General features: G+C 42.4%; 1 protein-coding gene across 2 annotated transcripts in view; it reads left to right on the top strand.

Moving 5' to 3' along the window:
* Nucleotides 1-27,532, top strand: part of RIMS3 (regulating synaptic membrane exocytosis 3) — a 234,914-nt gene that overhangs the window by 126,860 nt on the left and 80,522 nt on the right. The gene's annotated exons all lie outside the window — the stretch shown is intronic.

The following is a 27,532-nucleotide window of genomic DNA, read 5'->3' as shown; positions in this document are numbered from 1 at the left end:
AGGGATTCTGTTAAACCAAACCACAGTCAGGTAGATAAACTAAAATTTCAGCCACAACTGCCAGAAAAATTGCTTGGGATGCAAAGAAAAACCCACAAATAACTTCAGGTGAAGTACAGGACTCTCTGAAAACATGTGGTGTGGCTTTTTCAAGATGCACAATAAGGAGGCACTTAAAGAAAGATCGGCTGCATGGTCGAGTCGACAGAAGAAAGCCATTACTACGTAAATGGCAGAAAGTACCCCACTTACAATACGCCAAACAGCACAGAGACGAACCTCAAACCTTTTGCCACAAAGTCATTTGGAGTGATGAGACCAAAATTGAGCTTTCTTTCTCATACATCACAGGAGACAGAGACTCAGTAATTACTGATGGGTTATAGGGTATCACTAGGTGATTGGACACTGGCACACCCTAGACAGGAAGTTCAATCCCCTATATAACCCCTCCCCCTACTGGAGGTACCTCAGTTTTTTCGGTAGTGTCTTAGGTGTTGGTCACAAGTAAAGATGTGCTGTGTTGAGCTCCGCTGGAATATCCTTACTGGGGTCAGCTATGCAACCAGATCCATTCAAAGTGTCTTTTCCAGGCCAAATTGGATGGTACCCATGCCTTGTGTTCGCAGAAACAAGGTTTTACCTGTAACACTTCTCTTTTTAGAGAGCTGGACCTTGGGACCCAGTATTTGTTTTTTCAGCCATATTCCTGGCAGGGTGCTTTATGGGCCCAGAACTTCAGATCCCCCTATTCAAGGGGACCCCAGTCTCTGAAGGTTTTTTTTTTCCCTAATGGAGCCCACCATGAGAGATGAAGATTGGGTCTGTTATTCAGACCCTGCAGCTGGATAAGGTAAGGGAGACTCCTGATGAATTTTTCTAATTCTAGTAGGTTTTCTCCTTTTAAGTAAATGTATGCTATGCCTTTAGTCGCCACCAGGGGCTGCCAAGAGCAGATATATTTCATGCCTGATCTGTCTGCTTGGTGTCCACGCTGTATGCTTCTCTAGCCATGCTCCAGGAAGGATGAAGGTAATGGGTTTTTTTCCTTCTGGGATTCTCCCTCCATGGATTAGGGGCCTGAGACAGGCCTGGGCAGAGAGCGGTAACATACCGCACCACCCGCCGCCGTCCACAGCCGTTCGCCACTGCCATTACAGCAGCTTCACATCCACTGGCCCTTCCCTCTCCTCTGCCCCAGCCTCCCCTCCATGCTTGCCAGCAGGGTTAGAGCCTCTGCTTGCACGGGAAACTCTCGTTTTTAAAAAGCGAGTGGGGGGGGCGGAGCACTAGGCTACACAAGCTTTAAAGTGCACTCTTTTTCAGATGCACACAGCCTGTGGAGGGACACAGAGCTGACAGGCGCATGTGAGTGTGGAAGATGTAGGCATTCCCAGGTGGCACCAGACTGAGTCTTAGTAGCAGCGGCAGTTGCTGAACTACAGTGCTCAGCAGTCAGTACATTTTTTCGTGGTACCTCTACCTTTTGTTGCTTTGCACTATAGGTAGAAGAGGTACAAGTACCCAGAAAAAATAGGGGCTCTAAGGGGTCCCCTTCAGGCTCTGAGGACCCCCCCTCTGCAGCACCTCCCCCCCCTGCAGGACCCGGGGAGGCTAGCCAGAGAGAGCCATCGGGGTCAGGGGCTGCAGCTGCTTCTGGCACTTCAGCCCCTGTGCACATTACACAGGAGGTTTTTTCCTCAACCATAAACGGTTTAGAGGAAAGATTAGTGGCCTTAATCGCATCTTCACTCAGTGGAAGAAAACGCACTAGGCCCCCCTCTGCCACCCAGGACCTTCAGAGTGGGGAACTCTGGGATAAAGGAGAGGAATCCCCCTCAGAGGATCGGGAGGAGACTGATGATTCCACTTCTGAGGAATCTAGTGGAGAAGGGCCATCTTCAGCTTCTCAGGATGAGAAGATGTTAGTGAAGTTGACGCCGCCATTTCCTCCGTAAACAAAAGCCTGACTTGTCCTGTTGACAACGCTCAGATGCTTAGGGATCCAACTAATAAGAAAATGGAATTCCTATTAAAAAATGTTTTCTCCTTGGAAGGTTCAGTAGCTCGTCCTGCAGTGGCAGCAATTGGAGACCATGTTAAACAGGTGCTTAAAGTGGTTGTAAACCCTTACAACCAACTTTGACCTACAGGTAAGCCTAGATTAAGGCTTACCTGTAGGTCCAAGAAATATCTCCTAAACCTATACGGTTTAAGAGATATTTGCCCGAAGACAGCCACCGCTGTCTACGGCGCATGCGCCGTAGACAGCGGCGCGCAGGTGCACTGGGGCAGGCCACAGATCGCAGCAATATACCGCGAGCGTCGGCTCCCATGCGCATGCGCGGGAGGGACGTCATCGCGGCTCCGGCGAATCACAGCGCCGGAGCCGCGAGATCCGGAAGTCGTTCCGGGATCCATGGCAGAGGTGAAGAGGAAGACGGAGGACCGCTTCAGGGGCTTCGTTCTCAGGTAAGTTATTCATAATGAGCTAGTATGCTATGCATACTAGCTCATTATGTCTTTGTCTTGCAGGATTTTTTTTTTTCAGGATTTTTTAAAAAGGGTTTACAACCACTTTAAAGCTTTACCTGAACAGCAAGCCCGGGGGTTAGCTAACCTACCAGTGGCTTTGTGTTTTGCTGTTGATGCTATCAGAGATTCTATCCTTCAGACTTCTCACCTTACGCTTGGATTGGTACACATGCGTAGAATCTTATGGCTGTAAAATTGGTCAGCCGAATCACCATGTAAGAAACTCCTGGTGGGATTTCCCTTTTGTGGTGCAAAACTGTTTTGAGAGGATTTGGACAATTATATCCAAAGGCTCTCTAGTGGGAAAAGCACCCTTTTACCAGTCAAGAAAAGGCATAAACGTCCCTCCTTTAAACGTGCGCTTTCTCCAGTGCCAGGGTCATCAGCCTCCAGGCAGGCATGCCCGGCCTCCTCCGTCAGGCTCAAAGGTTAAAACTCAGAGTCAACCCCAGGGACAAAAGAAGTCCTGGGGGAGAAGGTCTTCAAGACAAAACGCTAAGACCTCCTTATGAAGCGGTGCCCCCGCTCACTCGAGTGGGGGGAAGACTACTAAAGTTCTCAGGGCTCTGGCAGGAGGAATTTCAGGACAAATGGGTGGTCTCCACAATAACTCTAGGTTACACTAGACTAGAATTCTGAGAATTCCTTTCTCCTCATTTCCTCAGATCAAATGTAGCCAGAGACCCAGAGAAAAAGAAGTCTCTCCTTCTAGCATCAGAGCGACTATTATCGCAAAAAGTTATTATGGTAGTTTCCATGCAAGAGCAGGGAATGGGGTTTTATTCAAACCTTTTCACGGTACCAAAGCCGAGCGGAGACTTCAGACCCATTCTAGATCTCAAAGATCTAAACCGATTTCTAAAGATAGGGTCCTTTCGCATGGAATTGATCCGATCGATAGTCTTCATCCTACAAGGAGGAGAACTTCTGGCGTCAATAGACATCAAGGATGTGTACCTGCATGTACCTATTTTCCCTGATCATCAAAAATTCTTGCGTTTCAAAGTAGAAAAACACCACTTTTAGTTTGTAGCTCTGCCTTTCGGGCTAGCTACTGCACCTCGGGTGTTTACAAAGATCTTGGCCCCTCCTCTGGCCAGATTAAGGGCCCAAGGTATAACAATAATAGCATACCTAGACAGCTTGCTCTTGATAGACCGGTCGGTAGCCCGCCTGGACCAAAATTTGGTCACCACAATCAACTACCTGGAATGCCTAGGTTGGGTCCTCAACTTAGAGAAGTCTTCTTTAAAACCAGTAAGAAGACTAGAGTATTTGGGTCTGGTCATAGATACAGCCCAGTAGAGGGTATTCCTACCCCAAGCAAAGATCAGTGCTATAAGAGAACTGATTCAGGTAGTCAGGGCAAAGAAGGGTCCTTCTATTCCTCTTTGTATGAGGTTGTTGGGGAAGATGGTGGCTTCATTCGAAGCAGTTCCCTACGCTCAGTCTCATTCAAGGCTACTGCAAAACAGTATCCTATCGGCCTGGAACAAGAAGGTTCAGGCGTTAGATTTTCCGATGCATCTGTCCCCTACAACACACTGGAGCCTCAGCTGGTGGTTGATACCCGAAAATCTGCTGAAAGGAAAATCCTTTTTACCAGTTACCTGGACAGTGGTAACAACAGGTGCCAGTCTTTCGGGTTGGGGGGCAGTCCTGGAACAATCGACTGTCCAAGGGAATTCTTGCTAGATTGGTCCATTCCACGTTTAAGTTACCCGAACCTGAGTGACTTCTTCTCTGGGTTCACTGAAACCTTCTCAAACCGCAGGCACCAAGAGTCGTGCAGCTCAGGAAGAAGTAAACCAGATCTTAATTTGGGCAGAAAGACCTGTACTATGCATATCGGCAGTCTTCATTCCGGGGGTAGAGAACTGGCAGGTGGACTACTTGAGCCGCCAGCAGTTAGTTCCAGGGGAATGGTCTCTTCACCCCGATGTCTTGTATGCCAGAGAAGGTGGTTTCCGGATGTAGATCTCTTTGCGTCCAGGTTCAACAACAAGGTCGACAACTTTGTGTCAAGAATGAGGGATCCTCTTGAATGCGGGACAGATGCGTTGGTAACTCCATGGAATCAGTTCTCTCTGATTTATGCATTCCCTCCTATTCTGCTACTGCCAAGACTTCTTTGCACGATCAGGCAGGAGAAGAAATCGGTGCTTCTGGTTGCCCCAGTGTGGCCCAGAGGAGTTTGGTATGCAGAAATAGTGAAGATGGCGGTAGGCTCTCCTTGGACCCTACCACCCTGTCCAGACCTGATATCCCAGGGACCGGTATTCCATCTTACCTTACAAATGCTAAATTTAATGGTTTGGCTATTGAAACCCACATTCTGAAGAATCGTGGGCTTTCGGGCCCTGTGATAGCTACCTTAATTAATGCAAGAAAGCCAGCTTCCAGAATGATTTATCACAGAGTCTGGAAAGCATATGTCTCCTGGTGTGATTCCAGGGGTTGGCACCCCAGAAAATATGTCATAAGCAGAATCCTTGAATTTCTGCAAAATGGGTTTGAGATGAAACTTGCCTTGAGTACCATCAAGGGCCAAGTCTCGGCCTTAACGGTTCTTTTTCAACTTCCACTTGCTTCACATTCTTTGGTCCGAAGCTTTATACAAGGGGTGTAACGCGCCTTAATCCTCCAGTTAGAGCGCCTCTGAACCCCTGGGATTTGAATTTGGTTCTGTCAGCTTTTCAGAAGCAGCCTTTTTAACCGATACATCAAATTCCCTTAGTTCTGTTGACAAGGAAATTCATTTTTCTGGTGGCCATTTCTTCTGCCAGAAGAGTATCAGAATTAGCGGCCCTCTCTTGTAATGAACCATATCTGATAATGCACAAGGATAGAGTGGTGTTACGTCCTCATCTGAGTTTTCTACCGAAGGTGGTCTCAGGTTTTCATCTAAACCAAGATATTGTTCTGCCTTCCTTTTTTCCAAATCCCTGTTCTACGGAAGAGAAGTCACTACATTCTTTGGATGTAGTGAGAGCAGTCAAAGCCTATCTGGAAGCGACTACTCAGGTTCGCAAAACTGATGTTTTGTTCGTATTGCCAGAGGGTCCTAAGAGAGGACAGGCAGCATCGAAATCTACCATTGCTAAATGGATTCGACAAGTAATTGTTCAAGCTTATGATTTGAAGCAAACGATTCCGCCTTTTAAGATCAAGGCGCACTCCACTAGGGCTATTAGTGTTCATGGGCGGTGCATCACCAGGCCTCCATGGCTCAAATCTGCGAGGCCGCAACCTGGTAATCAGTCCATACATTCACCAAATTTTATCAGGTGGATGTGAGAAGGCATGAGGACATCGCATTTGGGCGTATTGTGCTGCAGGCAGCGATACAGGGTCCTCAGGTCTGATTACACCCTATGTCGTGTGGTTCACCTCAGATAGCATTGCTCTGGGACATCCCATCAGTAATTACTGAGTCTCTGTGTCCCGTGATGTACAAGAAAGAAAATAGGATTTTTATAACAGCTTACCTGTAAAATCCTTTTCTTTTGATTACATCATGGGACACAGAGGTCCCTCCCCTCTTCTAATACACTTATATTGCTTTGCTACAAAACGGTGGTACCTCCAGTAGGGGGAGGGGTTATATGGGGGATTGAACTTCCTGTCTAGGGTGTGCCAGTGTCCAATCACCTAGTAATACCCTATAACCCATCAGTAATTACTGAGTCTCTGTGTCCCGTGATATACCTCAAAAGAAAAGGATTTTACAGGTAAGCTGTTATAAAAATCCTATTTAAATGCTACATTTGGAGAGGCGTCAACAAGGCCTATGATGAAAGGTACACCATTCCTACTGTGAAACACGGAGGTGGATCGCTGATGTTTTGAGGAAGTATGAGCTACAAAGCCACAGGAAATTTGGTCAAAATTGATGGCAAGATGAATGCAGTATGTTATCAAAAAATACTGGAGGAACATTTGCATTCATCAACCAGAAAGCTGCACATGGGACATACTTGGACATTCCAACATGACAATGATCCAAAACACAAGGCCAAGTTGACCTGTCATTGGCTACAGCAGAATAAAGTGAAGGTTCTGGAGTGGCCATCTCAGTCTCCTGATCTCAATATCATTGTGCCACTCTGGGGAGATCTAAAACGTGCAGTTCATGCAGCCCAAGAAGATAAATAGCCTAATCTACAAATACCACAAAAGACTTCAAGCTGTAATTGGTGTTAAAGGGGGCAATACATGGTATTAAGAACTGGGGTATGTAAACTTTTGATGAGGGTCATTTGGGTAGTTTCTGTTTTCATTATGATTTAAAAAGAGTAAACACAGTTGATTGATAATAAATGGCTTCAGCCAAACACTAGCCATGAATGAAAGAAACGTTTTTGTGTTATCATTCATATTCTCTGAACAATGGCCAAGAAATCATAAATTCTGCCAGGGTATGCAAATTTATGATGATCCCATCTGTATGTTCTTAAAATACAGAAGGCCTTATGTAACCCACAACAAAAACTACCGACAGGTAAAAAGCTCCATCCCAGCACTGTCCTTGTGCACTTGTGCATGGAGACCCACATGTATTCAGATGTGCCAAAGGTATTTAAAAGTATTTAGACCACTCCTCTTTAGAAAGCTGTTTAGTTCAGTGATATGTCTAGGGTTTCTTTTTTTTTTTTTTTTTATTATGGCAAAGCTTCTCAGATGCAACTTATCAAGTTATCATAGTACATCTTCCAGTCTTATCAAGAATAAATCTACACAAATTTGGCATATAAGTATGACAGGAAAGAGATGAGAACTATGTAAAAGATTGCTTACTGCTTTGCATACACTACAGGATGTAAAATAGCGATACCAAGATCTTTATAGTCAAGAAATCCTAGAGTTTACATTAGCATTTCCCCATTCTTCCTCTCCATGAGACGTTTGCAGGTATTCCCACGGACATCGAGCCCACGGGACCCGCAATCATGCTCAGAGAGCTCCCGGCGGGCGGGCGTGCATGCGCCCGTAAGCCAACTCTTAAAGGGCAACGTACAGGTACGTTAATCTGCCTGCAAGTGCCCTTCTGCCACAGTATATCTGTGTGAGGCGGTTGGGAAGCGGTTAAAACCATTACATTCCTGAGAAAAGCAAACATAGTAAGATGCATTTCCAAAATGTATCTTTTTGTGAATATAGCAAACATAGGATCCATTTACTGAAAATTGTACGGTATTAGCAAAAAACAAACTGCCAGGTTTTTACTATGAACTCTGTTAGAACTGACAGGCAGTACCCATCTAACAAAACTAAGCAAAAAGCAATCAGTGCAGTCATTAAACTCCATTGTGAGTAGAACACCATTGTATAATATCAAAACATAAAATAGTGCAATGCTACCCGAGATATATCCTTTACATGAATTTATAGCCAATGTGAAACTGAATATTCACATGTAATAAAATAAAACATGCATAAAAAAATGCAATAAATCTGTATAGACCCCCACAAATTATAAGAGAATCACTTAGGTGTCCTTACACACCATGCAATAACCCAGTGTGAATAATAGAAAAGTCCAATATTTTTCATAGTGCAATGTGCTAGTATCTTCTGTGATAATATAGGTAAGGACCCTCCTACGTAGATAATAACGTACCCCTCACTCAGTGTTATGTTGGTCCACTCACCTCTGTTTTGGACCTCAAAGCTTCCTAAGAGGTCAAAACAGATTAAAGTGATTGTAAAGTCACGTTTTTTAAAATAAAAATAACAAAAATGTCATACTTACCTGCTCTGTGCAGTGAATTTGCATAGAGCAGCCCAGAGCCTCCTCTTCTCGGGTTCACTCTTCTGTGCTCCTGGCCTCTCCCTCCTGTTCAGTGCTCCCACAGCAACAAGCTTGTTATGGGGGCACCTCAGTTGAGTCACAGCTCCCTTTGTCCATTCAGACACGGAGCTGCACCCCGGCCCGTCCTGTCCCGTCTGTCTACTGATTGGCTGGCTGACGTTGATTGACAGCAGCGGGAGCCAATGGCGCTGCTGCTGTGGCTCAGCCAATCAGGAGGGAGAGTCTCGGACAGCAGAGACATTCGTGGACAGTGGTTGACAGTGATGGGGCATTCCAGTAAGTATTGGGGGGAGGGGGGGCGAGGGAAGCTGCTGCACACAGATTTTATGGGTTTATGCAGTGAATGCAAGGTTTGAGCTAATAGAGTATCAGGTTTGTTTGCCTTGAGATAATAGAGGTGTTGCGATTTGCAGAGTTGGTAAGAAACAAGTGAAACTCTAAATAGGTCCTATCAAGTTTATCTTTAGTGGAGGGGGAGGGAAATTTTTGGAATGCGTTATGACAAGAATTAAAATCAGTTTCTAATTTTTGGTGGAGGAGTTTGCGCTCATGTATGAGAAATGATGCGTGGCGGATAAGGGTACCCTGGATGACAGGTTTATGGGCATCCCAAAGAGTGAGTACAGAAATATCTGGAGTGTTATTAGTTAAATATAGTAAGTGGGAGCGAGCTTGATATCTAATAAGTGGGATGGGTGAGTTAAAATCAAACCGTTTATACACCAGGATGTAGCTTGTGCTTTTGGGACACAGGAGGAGACAGTAGTACAAACTGCACTATAATCAGACCAGGTAAAGGGTATAATGATCGAGGAAAGGACATCTGTTGCCATACCTATATTTAGGAAAATATGATCAATCCTAAAGAATGATTTATGTGGATGAGAGTAGTAGGTACAGTGTCTGTGAGCTGGGTTAAGCTCACACCAGGAGTCAAACAAGTTATATTTAGAAAGGAGTTGTTGAAATAAAATCTTAGAAGGACTAGAAGAGGGACAAGGTTGGGATTTATCTAAAAAAGGGAAAGAGGACTTGGTTTGAATCACCACATAGTACCCAGTTTATGGGTATCAACTACATGGAAAAGGTGGGAAAGAAAAGAGGTTTGGTGTTTATTAGGAGGATAATATGATACTATGGTTACCGCTACAACTGAACTGTGTCCAGTATGTATGAGATAACGACCCTCGAGGTCTTTAATTTCAGATGTTGGTACAAATGGGGTTGTACAGTGGAAAGCTATAAGAAAACCTTGTTGTTTAGTGTTCAGGCTGTAAATACTTGTGGATAAGAAGTACTAAACAATTTGGGGGTGGCTTGAGCTGTAAAACGAGTTTCTTGTAAACATAGAATATGGATTTTGGCTACAGCAAAAGAGCGAAATGCCTTGGTACGTTTGTGGTATATTAAGACCTTGTACATTTAAGGTCAAAACAATGCTGTTAGGAACTGAATAACAGATGATATAACGATATATAATGGGACTGCGACTACCTCAGGAAAAGAAGTAGGAAAAAAGAAAAGAATAGAAGAAAAGGAGTACTAGCTCTCGTAGAGCAAATGTATTTAAGATTTGCAATATGGTAAAGAGAGAGAAGGACAAAACACAAGGGCATACTGGAGGAGTGACAAGCGGTCCACCAGAGGCCAAAGGGCTACTGTCTGATACCCACATAATATTAATGGGGATTTGAGGATAGCTAACTTGGGGGTAAATACACCTCCAAAGGGAGCACTGCCAACAATAAAAATATAATACATATAGAAAGTTGATAACCACGTCCTGGTATTTTCTATACCCTAAAATGTGCTATAAAAGCCCAAGAGGGGGAGCATAAATATCAGGGTAACTAGCAACCGCGTAATATAAAGAATCAAATATAAAAATAAAAACAAATAATAGCACAAGGCTATGTAATAAAGTAAAGCTTTACCAAATAAGTCAAACTGACAAATAACAGGTATGTACATGAAAAAAGAAAGATAATACAAATAAAGCAGGATAATGTTCTAGCTATCTGAATGACTATATGTGCCAGGTATATTGACAACTGGCATTGGATCAAGAAATTAAGATGATCAATCCATAGAGTCTTCAGGAACTGGCGTAGGAGAAGCAAAACGACCAGGCTTTGATTGCCCCTAGCGACTTCTATCACTTCCATTAGCCGCTGGTATTTGCAGAGAGTGGGATTCTGATAGACTTCACGTGCTATTTTGGTTGTGAGGGCGTTCTAAAAGCTGCATGTCTTGTAAGAAAGATTGAAGTTCTTCAGCAGAATGGCAGACATATTTAGAGATGAAAATGGGAAACCCCAGTGATATGCGATTTGATGTCACTGTAGAACTTGGAGCTTCAAAGCCCGTTTTTTAGAAATAGTGATTGATAGTGTAAAGGTGCGCTGATTCTATGTAAAGGGTGGGAAAACCCACAGTGATATAATGTAATGCACAATAATGTTGCCCAATGTGAACACTATGGGTAAATTGGAAATAAGTATGTGGTCTAGATTGGCCTGTAACATGTGGATAAGCAAAATTTCTTAAAACTGTTACTTTTTCTTAAAAAATATAAACAATGCAATGCAATTCAGCCCATGCAATTCAGTGAATGCGCTGAATTGAAAACACATCCAATTATCTTGTGAGTCCCAAATCGAATAGATGCCGATCCCAAGGTGTGTGGACTCTTTAGTATGTAGACACCACCGTGATCAAAAGTAAAGCAATTGGCTGCTTACCAGACCCAAAAGGTCACAAGTGTGTGTGCTGATCCACAGTTTAGGGATGCATTCCTCTGTCTACCAAATCTCTGAGATTCACAATGGACAACAGCTCCCAGCAAACCCAAATGGACGAGTAAGCATGGACGCTCATCTTCAGCTGATAAAATGGATTCCTCTATACCTTCCTCAAAGGCCTCAAGTGGCTCCCCGGTTAACAGCTCATGATGGATGATAATGTCCGATCGTATGTACATGGCATTACACTGTTAATTCCACAAAAGCTGAGGCAAGACGGTTGGATGTGGGTTTATAGAGACGCTGTCTTACTATTTTTTTGTTTGCTGGTGTCTCAATCTTCTGTTTAAGAATTCCTAAATCTTGTGTCCCTCAACAGACAATAAAGAAATCATTCTTTCCTTTAAAAATATATGTATTTTGTGTAGGGGCTCTTAAGCAATTTGCCAAGATGGTAAAGTGGATTTCATCCTCAGAAATGTTAGTACCAGAAAGTACTGACCATCTGGAAGTTCTCCAAATGCGGCTTAAAAGCCAAATTATTTAAAATTAATGTTCCTGACCTCAGAGAAAGATACTAGCCCCAGACCGAGAATAACTAGTCCTTGCATGATGTTCACACCAGCCTACATTCGAGTCTTATTTCCTAAGGCCTGTAAATATTATTAATATTCATAGTTTTCTTGCTATAACTTGTAGATACTCTTTTGGACCAAATAAGCAGAGTTTAGTACTTATAATAAATTACCACCTGATAGAAACATATTATAAAAAACAAAATTAATTAGCCAATTAAGCCCATGTTCTCTGAGACAGAGCAGCCAAGGCTGCAAGTTTAGCCCTCATAGACACTCAGTAGGAAACACGTACATTGAAGAAATTTATTCTGGAGATAGTTGGTGGAAAGTCATGTACTTTCCTATATACAGTGCCTTGCAAAAGTATTCACCCCTTTGCATTTTTCCTGTTTTTTTGCCTCACAACCTGGAATTAACATAGCTTGTTTGAGGATTTGCATCATTTAATTTACAGAAAATTCCCACAACTTTGAAGATTTTTTTTTTATTGTGAACCAAACAACAAATAGGACAACATAACTGACAAGGTCAATGTGCATAACTATTTACCCCCCTAAAGTCAATGCTTTATAGAGCCACTTTTTGTGTCTATCACAGCTCTATCACAAGTCCCTTTGGATAAGTCTCTATGAGCTTGCCACATCTTACCACTGGGATTTTTGCCCATCCCTCCTTGTAAATTGCTCCAGCTCCTTCAAGTTGGATGGTTTGCGCTTTTGAGCAGCAATCTTTAAGTCTGATCATACATTTTCTATTGGCTTGAGGTCTAGGCTTTGACTAGGCCATTCCAACACATTTACATGTTCCCCTCAAACCACTCAAGTGTTGCATTAACAGTGTGTTTGGGGTCATTATCCTGCTTGAAGGTGAACCTCTGCCCTAGCCTCATATCACACAGAGTGGTACAGGTTTTGCTCAAAAATATCCCTGTATTTAGCACCATCCATTTTTCCCTCAACTCTGACCGGTTTCCCAGTCCTGACTGCTGAAAAACTTCCCCACAGCATGATGCTGCCACCACCATGTTTTTCTGTGGGGATGGGGTTCTTTGGGTGATGTGATGTGTTGGCTTTGCGCCAGACATAGCGTTTTCTTTGATGGCCAAAAAGTTTAGTCTCATCAGAGCACGTTCCTCCATACATGCCTTTTTGCGAACTCAAACGTGCCATTTGTTTTTTTGCTGAAAGTAATGGCTTTCTTCTGGCCCCTCTGCCATAAAGCCTAACTCTATTGAGCTTATGACTTATTGATGTCCTATGTACAGATACTCCAGTCTCTGCTGTGGAACTCTGCAGCTCCTCCAGGGTTACCTTAGGTTTAAGTGTTGCCTCTCTGATCAATGCCCTCCTTGCCTGGTCCGTGAGTTTTGGTGTGCGGCTGTCTCTTGGCAGGTTTGCTGTTGTGCCATGTTCTTTCCATTTGTTTATGATAGTTTTGATGGTGCTCCTAGGGATCATCAAAGATTTGGATATATTTTTATAACCTAACCCTGACTTGTACTTCTCAATATTGTCCCTTACTTGTTTGGAGAGTTTCTTGGTCTTCATGGCAATGTTAGGTTGGTGGTGTTGCTTAGGTGTTGCAGTCTCTGGGGCCTTCAAAAGGGTGTGTATATGTAATGACACATCATGTGACACTTAGATTGCACACAGGTGGACATCATTTCACTAATTATGTGACTTCTGAAGGTAATTGGTTGCACCAGAGATTTTTATGGGCTTCGTAACAAAGGGGGTGAATACATATACGCACATGCCAATTATCAGTTTTTTATTTCTGAAAAATTGTTTTATGTATATATTTTTCTAATTTCTAATTTTACTTCCCCAACTTAGACTATTGTGTTCTGATCCATCACATATAATTGATACAGATACAGATATAATTGATATAATTGATACAGGTACAGATTTAAAAAAAACATTGAACTAAAGGCTGTAATGTAACAAAATAGGTAAAAAGCCAAGGGGGGGGGGGGGGGGGGATATTTTTGCAAGGCACTGTAATGTAATGTTTTGCCCTTCAGTGAGTTATATCATATAGGTTTTATTGTGATGGGATTATCCTATCTGGAGAGCCACCCTTCATGCTGAGCTAACTACTCCTGTTGTCAGTTAAATGCGTGCAAAGCTGTCATTAGATTGACATCCTGGAAGCCTCCTCCACAAGGCATCACTTTTTCATAGCCACCTCCACCAGCACAGGCACAATGCATGCTCTGATAATTTCAACAATGGGATTAGAAAGAACTGTACCCTGTTCATTGTTCTTCTTTACAGATCATTTGCATAACTGCTAGAAACTGCTGATTTATAGCAACAAAGTGCATTCTATATGTGACAGTGGGTTTGTTATGCATACCATACATTTTACATGTGCTGTATGTATAAGTATAATGCAAAGCAAACAAATACAGAAACATAATTATAGCTCCCTGCCTGGAAGATCAGATTTGTCAATTGAATACAAAATATCCTGCAAAGATTGTGGCCAACGGCTTGTTAAGAGAAAGAGTCTATTCAGGCAGACGCATACAAAAATCAAAGCACAGTAGGATTTTTCTTAATGAGATTCATGCTACAAGCAGTACTTTGTGTCATATATATATATATATATATATATATATAGTATAATGGCATGATATATTGTACAGTGAACCAGGACCTATCAATATTAGACAATACAAATACTAGAATCTCTGTTATCTAGGGCAGTGGTTGTAGGTAGTGACAATGTGCAGGTCAATTGCTGACAGTGGTTGGCTCCCTGGTGAGCCACATTTTAAACTGATTCAAAGTTTAAATTAAACAATATGTGAACATTCTCTCTTCAAAATGTCTTTTCCACTGGATTAAAGTATAATTCTATTTTGTTAACACACGCAGAGTTACCAAAGTCAAGGGTAACTGGTTAACTATGACTTTCACTGTTAGCACTTTACTTTTTGTTTTAAAATAAAATGGAAAGTACAAATATCTGAGATACACTTCTGTGTCTTTTTTAAAGAGGACAGAATCGAATAGTTATGTCGTATGATCTGTGATCAAATCCTATCTATGTGCAAAAACATGCATCACACTGCTTACATTTGCTCAGATATCAAAACTTCAAGCATCTAGAATGTGCACAGATTGTGTAAGTGATCATATAGGGGTTGATTTACTAAAGGCAAATAGACTGTGCACTTTCTAAGTGTAGTTGCTCCAGAGCTTAGTAAATGGGATGAAGCATCACTTTGCAAAGAATGTCCAATCACATGCAAGGAAAATAAAAAAAGTTAATGTTTGCTTGGGCACGATTGGATGATGGATGTCAGAAGAGCTTCCCCTCATTTACTAAGTTCTAGAGCAACTACACTTGCAATGTGCACAGTCTATTTTCCTTTAGTAAATCAAAACCCCAAATCTTTGTTTTCAGCTGCATAAGGGGCTTAGAGCAGCCTTTTTCATGGCACCCTGAGATGCCCTCTTGTTTCTTCAGGTGTGCCCTGACAAAATTCTACAAAAACTGTCACTAAGCCAGCGGGCTGGTCATGACAGCTTTTTTATTACAGAAAGCCAAAGGTTTTATTTTATTACAACCATGGGCAGCTGGCATACTAACAGCTGATCATGTCATTGGTTGAGGACATTGAACACCTGCACAGCATCTTTTTTGTCTCTCCCCTGCCCCTCTCCATCAACACTGGGCTCACATTAGCTGAGTGAGGGATAGAATCTGAGGGAAGAAGAGAAACGCCGGAATACTATTGAGTACTAGTGTTCAAAGGACTGTTTGCTTTGTAAGTATAAATTATGTCTAATACTAAGTGTCCCACATGTGTGGATGATTCTATATTATGTAAAACTATTAGTTTTGCGTTTTACATTTTAGAAAGTTGTGCCTCGATTGTAAATAATTTTAAGGGGTTCCTTGACTTACAAAAGTTTGATAAACATTGGCTAAAGATGGAGAAACTGCAATATGCTGATCTTCCCAGTGAAAAGCTGTGCAGAGGGGATGTGTCAGCACAAGTCTGATCACTAGAGGACAGGCGGGTGTTCTCCCAGCACACAAAGAAAGCAATACAAAAAGAACAGAATACTTTTTCATACAAGTACATGGTACAACAGACATATAAAAAAAAAAAAATGTTGTTAAAACCTTTAAAAATGGAAAACCATCCTTGATACTTAGGTAAAGACACCAGGGGCTCTCAGACAAAAAAAAATCAGCGAGCTATGTTTCAGTATTAAAAATAGATCCTTTCTTAAGTACTGAAGACTTTTAAAACATCAAGTAAAAATATGATTAATACTTTGTGGCCCCCCACTAACAATGTCCGATGAATTGGATGCCACTGACTTGTGAGGGTGCAGGTTGGGAAAAGGATTTTCCAGATCCAAAGCGCATTGTAGAAGTAGGAAGCAATAGCCCAGCATCCGCACACCTCGCCTAGCCCAAGCGGTTAGCAGGCAAAACAGCCTCAGCTGGATTTAACCAAGCCACATGTTTCACCCCATCCCCTCCATGATCAACCTCCCTGGTGGTATGATTATTTCAGATTTTAGGTGCTGAAAGCGGTACCATTATTTTGCATGGAACTTTGGTGTTTTATATTGTAGGCCTGTAATTCTAAGCCCTTGTACACATGGTTGGACATTCCGACGGAAAATGTCCGATCGGACCGCGTTGACGGATAATCCGACTATGTGTGGGCTCCATTGGACTGTTTCCGTGGGAATATCTGAGCGACAAAGTTTTAGAGCTGGGCTATAAAATTTTCCGACAACACTTTGTCCGATCATTCGTAGAGAATTCCGATCGGACAAAGTGCCACGCATGCTCAGATCAAATTCCTAGACCAAAGCTATTGGCTACTAACCTGAACGTAGTCCAGTCGTAACAAAATAATGTCATCACGTTCCGAACCGGATTTTCCGACAACTTTGTCCGACCGTGTGTATGCAACAGCAGTTTCAGACAAAATTCGTCGGACAAAATCCGACGGATTTTGTTGTCGGAATGTCCGACCGTGTGTACAAGGGCTTAGAAATAACTCACTTAAATCTGTCCAAACAAGAGTCTAGTAGACATCCCGTGCAAGAAAAAGTTTGAAACACAAAATCATAAATTATAATAACGAAACTAGCGGAACTCTGTTGGAAAAACCTTCGGAGTTTATTCCCACGGGAAAACCGGTCACGTGTACAGGGCATTAGATCATAAGGCCAAACAAGGCTTTCCTAAATATTTAAGGTAAGAACAGCGCAAGGTGCCAGTCCATGGGCACTCAGTTTTTAAAGATAAGAAGGCAGAAAAGTTCACCCAGGACAACCTCTAAACACATAGGTAAATTTGTAAAGAGCCATATAATAATTTGTTAGAGCGTTTCAAAGAAATAGGGGGGAAATTTGTGGTGAAACCTAATTAAACAAAAGTTTTCAAGTGTAGAGAAAAAGTACCTTTTGTGTATGAAGCAAGGAGTACAGGACCCACCATGCCTAAGTGGTAGAAGAAAACTGGTCTTGGAGTTGATATGTAAAGCCTGACAGGAAAAATGTAGAATTTTGTTGATTTGATGATTGCTGCTAATTGACATTTGGATTCTAGAATAGACTCCTTAAACATTTATTTAAAAAAAAATCTTAGATAATCTTTTTACTTCCATGATATGTTCAAAAATAAATGAAGCTATGTTATCCCAGACCTGGAGGATGGTAAGTGGGAGGAAGCAACAGATTTTCCTCTGTAGCTGTTGCTAGAGACAGTCTGTTAAAAATTAAATGTAATATACCCCTGTCAAGACAGTAGTCATTTAGCTGTCTTTCACTGTCATCATCATCAGCATACTAAACCTTTTTATTCTCAAACATGTAATATATTTCCTGATTAATGTCATCCTCAATTTAGCATTTTTTTCTTATCAGCCTACTGCTACCAAGTGGCATCATGGGGAGTTGTAGAGCTGATCTATAAAAAAATAGAGCAATTAAAATCAGCATAAATTGATCCACTGTCCATAGCAAGCATACAGATTTACAGCCCTGCTCAAAAAGAGATCCTATTCTTAACTAAGTGTTTATTCTTATGGGCAGCAACCCATAGCAACCAATCAGAGCTGTCCTTTGTTGCTCTGACTCTAGAAGAGTGAATTCTGTCTGGTTGCTACAGGATATTGCATGCTCATTTTTGTAGTAAAAAAAACAACTAATTGGTTGCTATGGATACTTTTGCTTCATCTAAAATGCCAAAGGAAGTTATATATATATATATATATATATATATATATATATATATATATATATATATATATATATATATATATATATAGTATCTCACAAAAGTGAGTACACCCCTCACATTTTTGTAAATATTTTATTATATCTTTTCACGTGACAACACTGAAGAAATTACACTTTGCTACAATGAAGTAGTGAGTGTACCGCTTCTATAACAGTGTAAATTTGCTGTCTCCTCAAACTAACTCAACACACAGCCATTAATGTCTACACCCCTAAGTGAAAATGTTCAAATTGGGCCCAAAGTGTCAATATTTTGTGTGACCACCATTATTTTCCAGCACTGCCTTATCCCTCTTGGGCATGTCCCTTACCAGAGTTTCACATGTAGCACTGACTGAACCAAACAAGCAGAAAATAATCTCCGGAACCCCTTTGCCTCGTGATCTCAGTACCTTAAATACCACCTCCCAGAATTCACAGCAGGAGAACACTCCCACTGAGCTGGTTCTAAAAATGTGGCATTCAATACACCCAGATAGACTGCGTGTTTACTCTTGCCGGCGGTGACAGCAACACCTGCAGCCAAGGAGAACCCAGTGGAACCCAACTGGACTGATACTGAAACCATAAATTTAGCAAATTAGCCCCAAAACCAAACTGCGGTCTTAGGAAATTTAACTTTGAAAAACATATAGCGTATGCTCGTCAGGAGCCGGCGCTACATACTCACCCTTCCCATTTAGACAATGTCCTCATTCGTCTGGGAAGAAAGAAAAAAAAAGACTTTCAGTCCTGAAAGTTGAGTACCTGAACTTATAGTCTGGAATGGGAAATGGAAAGGAAACACAAACAATGAACATGTAATACTTTTAACAGTTGACACAAACAAGTCACATAGTACACAAAACCCAATGCCTGGCTATTTACACCACCCACTCTCCCGTAGCTTGATAGATGCTCTTGATGATTCCTGAAAAGAAACACACAAAAAGAACAACAAAAACACATACTATGTCTATAATCCTAGAAGGCAGAATCTCATTCTGATCAGAAAATGAGAATCTCTCTCCAGTGCTGAAACCCTACATGTTACAAAATATACGTCCTTTTAAAAAAGTGCTGTAGCCGGTAGTTGACCTTGACACGAAGTTCTCTCTTACTGTAGACCTAACACTTGCTAACTAACCCCACCCCAGTCCTTGTACTTCAAAAATCTTTTAAGCAAAGGAAAGGAAAAAAAAGTCTCCATACATTTTTTTACCAATAAAACCTTGTATCAGGCAAAATTAGTTTTTTCACTTTAGCGTCCACCGTAGTGATAATATAAACAAAATTGTCCTTTCCCGGCCGGCAAATGACAACCTTGTCTGAGTAAATGTGTCTCCCAAAGCTCCAATGCCGAAGACACCCGGTAAAATGCTCATACATAGCAGGGGAACATCCTTGCTTCCTGAAGTGTTTAGGTACTTTCAAATAGTCCCACACGTCACTGGCATACCAATGCTCTCGATTTTTCTCAATTTCTTTCATAATCTCCTTGGGAACATAAGGGAACTCCAAACCCTACGCTGTAGCCACGCACTTGTTCAGCAGCCACTGGGACCGTGCGAGCCTAGGCAGAGCTCGAGCACTTCCATCCCTGGGAGGCACACAGGAGTTTGGTGATTTTCACACCATTGCAAAGGACATTTTCTTAGGTTCAGGCAAAGTCACAGGTTTAGGCAAAGTCAAATCAATAGTTGTAGGGGTTCCCGCCCGAGGCGATGCACTCCCCTAATTTAAGGCTAACCAGCCAGAAACATTGCAGGTTGCAGCCACATCATCTGCATTGGCCCACAACATCTCTTGGGACAAAGTCTCAAACAAATTGTCATCCCCTAAAAGATCAGACAGGGAATCCATCTCTGATCCAACAACTCCTCTGCTGGCAAATAGTTATGTACAGTCCAAACCGCCCCTGCGGTCTAAGGCGAATTCCTGTATCCATTAATAAAGTCCCAGGCAGTCTCATACTTGTGGGATTTCCCACCAAAGGCATCCTGGGTCTCATGATGGACGATGGTTCTGGCACCTGGAACATTTTCTTTTTCTTCCGCAAGGAAACCCAACCTTTTTCCTCTTTCTCCTATGACACACTCACACGGTGCCTCGTGCAGGAAAAAGAAACAGGCAAGACTCCTCCCACTGGTTCCTCTGGTCACGCAAGTCATGGGCTTTTTCCAACTCCACTCACAGTTTATGCGCCAACAGTGGGCATCAAACATTCCTTGCAAAAATGGCACTATCCAAAAAAACACAACCCTCTACCATATAGATTTTACACGGACAGTTCCTCTTTAGTTGCGAGAGGTAACGGTAAATCCCAGACAGGCCCAAACATGTAGCACTGACCCCCGAAGGAGCTGCTGATTTGATTTGGGCCTGCAAAAATGGAAAGTCTCTCATAGAAAAAATCCAGAGAATAACAACCGTTTCACAGCTGCATTTTACAACCCCCGGATAGACCTCCTCTCACCAAGCCTAGCAGCCGGTAGGGTGTCAAGTAAAGTCTCTGCCACAGACTTAAGCATAGAATACTTGAGAAACTGAGGGACGTGGACAAATTTAAAGAGCTATCATACGGTGCCAGTATCTCTCAGCCGATCCGGCGATACCGCATGAGTGTAGATCCATGAGGTGTCGTTCAACTGAGCCTACAGGCTCCTTCAAAGAAGCCAGCCTTGCTCATGGCCTTCTCCTGAAGAGTCCTCCCCTGGGGTTTCTCCAGTTGCTGGGCCTCTCCCTTAGATGAGACGGCGCCGGACTACGAATCAATAAGCCCCAAGATCCCTTCAGGCCTGTCCCTGCAGTTGCGTTGCCTTGGGCTATCCAGCCCCGAGACTTGAAAATGCATGGCTTCGCACCCCAGGCCAGGAGGGCCATGGGGCTGGTCAGGAGGACAAGAACCAAACAGGCAGAAAATAATCTGCGTTCTTACTCTTGCCGGCAGTGACAGTGACACCTGCGGCCAAGTAGAACACAGTGCACCCCAACTAGACTGAAACTGAAACCATAAATTTAGCAAATTAGCCCCATAACCAAACTGCGGTCTCAGGAAATTTTACTTTGAAAAACATATAGCGTATGCTTGTCAGGAGCCAGCGATACACATCTCAGCTTCTTTAGCAAGGCAGTGGTCATTTTGGAGGTGTGTTTGGGGTCATTATCATGTTGGAATACTGCCCTGCAGTCCAGTTTCTGAAGGGAGGGGGATCATACTGTGCTTCAGTATGTCACTGTACGTGTTGACTTTCATGGTTCCCTCAATGAACTGTAGCTCCCTAGTGCTGGCAGCACTCATGCAGCCCCACACCATGACACTCCCATCACCATGCTTGATTGTAGGCAAGACACACTTGTCTTTGTACTCCTCACCTGGATGCTGAGATGGCTTGACACCATCTGAACCAAATAAGTTTATGTTGGTCTCATCAGACCACAGAACATGGTTTCAGAAATCCATGTCCTTAGTCTGCTTGTCTTCAGAAAACTGTTTGCGGGCTCTCTTGTGCAAATCGTCTTTAGAAGAGGCTTCCTTCTGGGACAACAGCCATGCAGACCAATTTGATGTGTGCAGCATATGGTCTGAGCACTGACAGGCTGACCCCCCCCCCCCCCACCCCTTTAACCACTGCAGCTGGCAGCACTCATAATTTTATTTCCCAAAGACAACCTCTGGATACGATGCTGTGCATGTGCATTCAATCCCTTTGGTCGACCATGGCAAGACCTGTTCTGAGTGGAACCTGTCCTGTTAAACCGCTATATGGTCTTGGCCACCGTGTTGCAGCTCAGTTTTAGGGTCTTCACAATCTTCTTATAGCCTAGGCCATCTTTATGTAGAGCATCAATTATTTTTTTTCAGATCCTAAAGCCGCGTACACACGGGCGGACTGTCTGGCAAACTAAGTCCGTCAGACAATCCGACAGACAGTCCGTCTTACTTTTGAATGAACGGACTTGACCACACACGATGAACAGACAGTCCGTTGAAAGCTTGCGCGATGACGTGTACAGCACGTACGACGGGACTAGAAATACGATGTCCAATACACTGCAATGCAACCTTCGGCCGTGTAAATCCTTTCTGAGCATGCGCCATACTTAGTCCGTCCAACTTGCCTACTCACGAGCGGACTGTCCGCTGAAACCAAAGTTGGACGGACAATATTACGGAAATTCCGAAAGACTTAGTCCGCCAGACTGTCCGCTGAAAAAGTCAGCTGAAGCCCACACACGAGCGGACTGTCCGCTGAAATGTGTTTCAGCGGACTAAGTTGGACAGACAGTCCGCCCGTGTGTACGCGGCCTTAGAGAGTTCTTTGCCATGAGGTGCCATGTTGAACTTCCAGTGTCCAGTATGAGAGAGTGAGAGTGATAACACCAAATTTAACACACCTGCTCCCTATTCACACCTGAGACCACGTAACACTAATGAGTTACATGACTCTGGGGAAGAAAAATGGCTAATTGGGTCCAATTTGGACATTTACACTTAGGGGTGTACTCACTTTTATTGCCAGCGGTTTAGACATTAATGGCTGTGTGTTGAATTATTGAGGGGACGGCAAATTTACACTGTTATACAAGCTGTACACTCACTACATTGTAGTTAAGTATCATTTCTTCAGTGTTGTCACATGAAAAGATATAATAAAATATTTCCAAGAAATAAATGTGAGCTACTATATATATATATATATATATATATATATATATATATATATATATATATACACACACACACTTTCTATTATCTGGTGACAGATCATAGGCTCTCCAGGGTTATTAAAAGATTTTAATTATACAATGAGAAAATGCACAATGAACAGCGAGGAGCAGGCAGTAATTACTGTCAGAGTCCATAGAGAAGCTCACACCTCTAGGTAACCAGTCTGATGGGAACTTGTGGCTCTTGCCCCTCCTTTTTTTAAATTAATAGACTGCACTGTTCTACTATTTACATTTTAAATTAGGAAGTGTTTGCCTGTTCTTCCAGTTTGGAACTTAAGGGCCATGCAGAGCTTATTCAAATAGGCAGTCAAAATTAAAAGTAGTTTGGTTTTAAATATATTTTAAAGTTATGTTAATATGGGCTATAGCCTTCATATAATGTGTGTGTGAACAGAGAACAACATATATGTAGTTGTGTCACTGGCATAGAACAGTTTTTGGATCCCTATATTTAATTTTCTTTGGCTAATTATACCTCGCTGTTGATGTGGATTATTTAGATATTATTGAGTAGAGCACAGCTCTCAAGTTATTATAAAGTCAGAAAGCAAGGTCAAATATAATATGTACGTTAGGTGTTATTAAAGTGATACTCTACTTTTTTTTTATTATTGTATTTTCTATTAATTTTTCAAAGAAAAAGGATACAAACAGAAAACAGAGAATAGATATCAAACATGTAGTATATCTTATAAGAATATTGATTTAAAAAGGTATATAACATATGTTAAAACCATAGATATGTTGCTACAGTGCTACAAAATTCGCAAGAGCAAAATAATTCAACTGTATAGACCAGGAAGAGTGGAAAGGGGGGAGGGGGGGTGGACCCAGGGGCATATACAGGAACAATATTTCACATAAAACCAAACATTGCTCTCTGGATCCAGTGTCAATGGGTTCTCCAAGGCATCCAAATTGAGGAACCAGAATGCCTCAGGAGGAACCCACCTAGAGGGGGCGAGGGGAGGGGGGAATGGGAAGAAAGGGAGGGAGCCCCATGGAATCACAAAAAACATAGAATTTAGAATTTAGCACCTATGTTTAAAAGTGTACTGTATTACTGAGGGAACAGTGAAACGGCACCTGGATTAAGCTTCGACTGATCCCACAAGTCCAAAATCCTGGAAAATTGAGGAAGTGTGTCAGTGAGTGAAGAAGTTTCATGCAAGTATCTATAGATATCTGTAATAACATGGGCTTGGTATGGGTCCTGGGAACATAATAGTTAAAATGAGGTGGGTTTATCTAAAGTCAAGGTAGAGGATTTAGAGGAAAAATAATGTTTGAATTGGAGATAAGAGTAAAATAAATACTTAGGGATCTGATATTTACTCTGTAGTTCGTTAAAGGGTAAAAGTGTGTGGGTAAGTGGGTGTACAAGATTTCTGAGCTGGAAAATTCCTGCTTGTGTCCATGGGAGTATTCGAGTATAAGAAAAGCTATCCAGGACATCGGGGTTGAATAATACATTTAATAGAGGCGGACATGTAGAAGAGAGGGAGAACTGGCATGAGCACTTCTTCCATATGGAAAGAGTGAATAACATCGGGTGTAAGCACAGTCTTCGGAGTTCAGTCATAGAGGTCTCTAAGTTTTTCCAAACCATAGAAGAGAGGTGGACTGGTCTAGTGATACTCATTTCAATCTCTGACCAAATGCTGGATGTCATTCGAAAAGTTTAAGTGATAATTGGCTTGAGGTGGGAGGCAAAGAAATATTTAATAAGGTCTGGGGCCCCCAATCCACCCCTAGATCTGGGGGGGGGGGGCAAAACCACTGAGCTGGCTATACGGTGGGCCTTATAGTGCCAGATACATTTAAGGAAAGATCTCTGAGTGGCTTTGAGCTGTGACATAGGGACAGGAATTGGCAAAGTCTCAAATAGATAAAGGAGACTCGGTAGGATGGACATCTTCAGGACATTGATGCGACCCAAGAGAGAGATCGGGTAAGTGTCCCACTGTCGCAGGAGTTGGTCAATGTCACGGAAGAGTGGAGGTAAATTGGCCTGATAGAGTGTTGAATATGAAGGGGTGAGATGTATCCCTAGGTATTTAAGAGAGTTTGAGCACCAGTGGTAGGAGTAGTTCTGCTGTAGGGTGACAAGATCCGAAGGTGGGATGAGTATTGGTAGGGCCTCTGTTTTGTTTGTGTTGATTTTATACCCTGAAAGGAGGCTAAATTCTTTAAGCAAGGCATGTAAACTTGGGAGAGAGGTGTGAGGTCTGGTCAGAGTCAATAGAATATCGTCTGCAAACAATGATAGTTTGTATTCGTTATGATGCAGGGAAACCCCCCGAATGTCAGGGTGGATGCGGATGGCTGTGGCTAAGGGTTTAAAACAAAGGATAAAAAGTAAAGGGGATAGCGGGCATCCCTGTCTGGTACCGTTACTCAGGGAAAAGGAAGGGGATAAATAGGAAGACAGTTGGACTTGGGAGGAGGGTTGGGAATATAGAGTATACAGCACTGCCATAAAGGGGCCGCTGAAACCATAATTGGAAAGTGTGGCAAACATAAAGGGCCAACTGAGCCTATCAAAGGCTTTCTGCGCATCAAGGCTCAGTATTAGAGCTGAACGATTCGTTCTGTTCAACAAATCTATAAGGTCTATGGTGCGTCTCGTGTTGTCGCTGGCATGTCTGGCAGTTACAAAGCCTACTTGGTCTTTATGCACTAGTCTAGGTATGAATTGTGAGAGGCGATTCGCCAGGATTTTTGTAAATATCTTGTAATCAGAGTTAAGTAAAGCAATGAGCCTATAGTTGTCAGGGAGGGAGGGGTCTTTACCATGTTTCAGAATTACGGAGATATGTGCAACTTTGGGCATAGTGAGAGGGCAATAGGTAGGAGTACCGTCAGTTTGTCTGAGGAAGTCTGGGGATGAGAGAAAGGGGTGGGGTTTCAGCTTCTTTCACTAGCATTCTGTGGGGTTTATTTGAGTATTCACAGAATTTTTGTTTGGACCACAAAAGGGTCTTTTTCATATCCAACGACCTGAGTTGATTTCGCAGGAAAGTAACGGTCCGGAGCCCACTCCATTGGAATTCATGCATCCGGTACCCCTGCATGTGGATTAGGGGGCTGGATGCATGGATAGGGGGGCGGCGCCGCTGCAATATGAATTATGTGCCGCCATTGTTCCAGACATGCATTTGTGAGATCAGGCACTGATTTTGAAAAAGAAGGCCTGGCTCGTAGTCTCCATTCTAATTCATCCCAAAGATGTTCTATTGGGTTAAGGTCAGGACTTTGTGCGGGCCAGTCAAGTTTCTTGACCCCAAACTCACTCATCCATGTTTTTCTGGACCTTGCTTTGCTTTCTGACTCTTGTGAGTCAGAAATAGAGCTCTGCAATCAGCAGTGAACATGAGCACTTCAGCCCCGGAAGATTTGGCTGCTCAATGACCAGGCCATTTTTTGAGATACGGCACTGCATCACTTTAACTAACAATTGCGCGGTCGTGTGATTTTGTACCCAAACAAAATTGACTCCTCTTTTTTTTCCACAAATGGAGCTTTCTTTTGGTAGTATTTGATCATCTCTGTGTTTTTTATTTTTTGCGCTATAAACAAAAATTTGAAAAAAACACAGTATCTTTTACTTTTTGCTGTAATAACTATCTCAAATAAAAAAAAAAAAAGCTTTCCTCAGTTTTTGCCAATATGTATCCTTGTACATATTTTTGGTAAAAAAAATAAGCAATAACAATAAGCATATATTTATTGGTTTGCACAAAAGTTATTGCATCTATAAAATAGGGGATAGATTTATGGCATTTTTATTAATATATTTTTATTTTACTAGTAATGGCGGCAATCTGTGATTTTTATTGGGACTGTGATAATGCGGCGGACACATTGGACACTTTTTTAAAAACATTTTTGAGACCAGTGACAATTATACAGTGATCAGTGCTATAAAAATGCACTGATTACTGTATAAATGTCACTGGCAGGGAAGGGGTTAACACTAGGGGGCGATCAAGGGGTTAACTGTGTTCCCTAGTGTGTGTTCTAACTGTGGGGGGGATCAGACTGACTAGGGATGATGACAGTTCGGTATTCATACTTTGTATGAACACACAATCTGTCTCCTTTCCCCTGAGAGAACCAGAATCTTTGTGATTACACACACAGATCCCAATTTTCGCTCTGTCACGAGCGAGCGATCACGGGTGCCTGAGGGTCATCGTGCCCGTCGTGCACTCACATCTCCTCCGGCAACAAGCGTGCCCTCTAGTGATCAAAAGACGAAGCAACGTAAGGTAACGGAGAACCAACCTGCTGCAGTAAAACTGCGGTTTAAAATAGAAATGAAAGGCAAAACATTTGTGTATAGATATAATAAATATTATAAATATCTTTTCCCCCCTTTTTTTTATAAGGGATCACATTCCCAACTGCATAAGAGCTGGCGGAGGAAAATCACCAGCACACTGATCTTCCCAGCAAAAAGCTGTGAAGTGGGGGGGGGGGGGGGGGAGGGGTCAGGACAAGTTCCCAGCATATCTAGAGAACTGGTCACAGTCTGTTCTTCTGCTTAGTGTGGTCAGTTTTTAATAGGAGAGCAGAGGAACTGTCAGGAACACCAGAGATTTCACACAAAGGAAGCAATAAAAAGAGAGCAGGATACTTTTTCATACAATTACATGGTACAACATTCACATATCAGGAATATGACATGTTGGGTTTACATATTCTTTAATGACTGTACAGCTATAGGTTTGACACAGACAAGAGTGCCACTCTGCAGCTGCTGGCAGGGGGCATTTTTCTTTAGTCTGTGGTTGCTTTAGAAAGACAGCAAACACAACACTACCTGCCTGGAGTTTGCATATTTTCCCTGTGCCTGCGTGGGTTTCC

The sequence above is a fragment of the Lithobates pipiens genome, unplaced genomic scaffold, assembly GCF_037356315.1.
Source record: "Lithobates pipiens isolate NorthernLeopardFrog02 unplaced genomic scaffold, aLitPip1_a1.2 Scaffold_16, whole genome shotgun sequence".
In the NCBI taxonomy this organism is placed as follows: domain Eukaryota; kingdom Metazoa; phylum Chordata; class Amphibia; order Anura; family Ranidae; genus Lithobates; species Lithobates pipiens.
The sequence above is the reverse complement of the archived record's forward strand: the minus strand, read 5'-3'. Positions and strand labels throughout refer to the sequence as shown.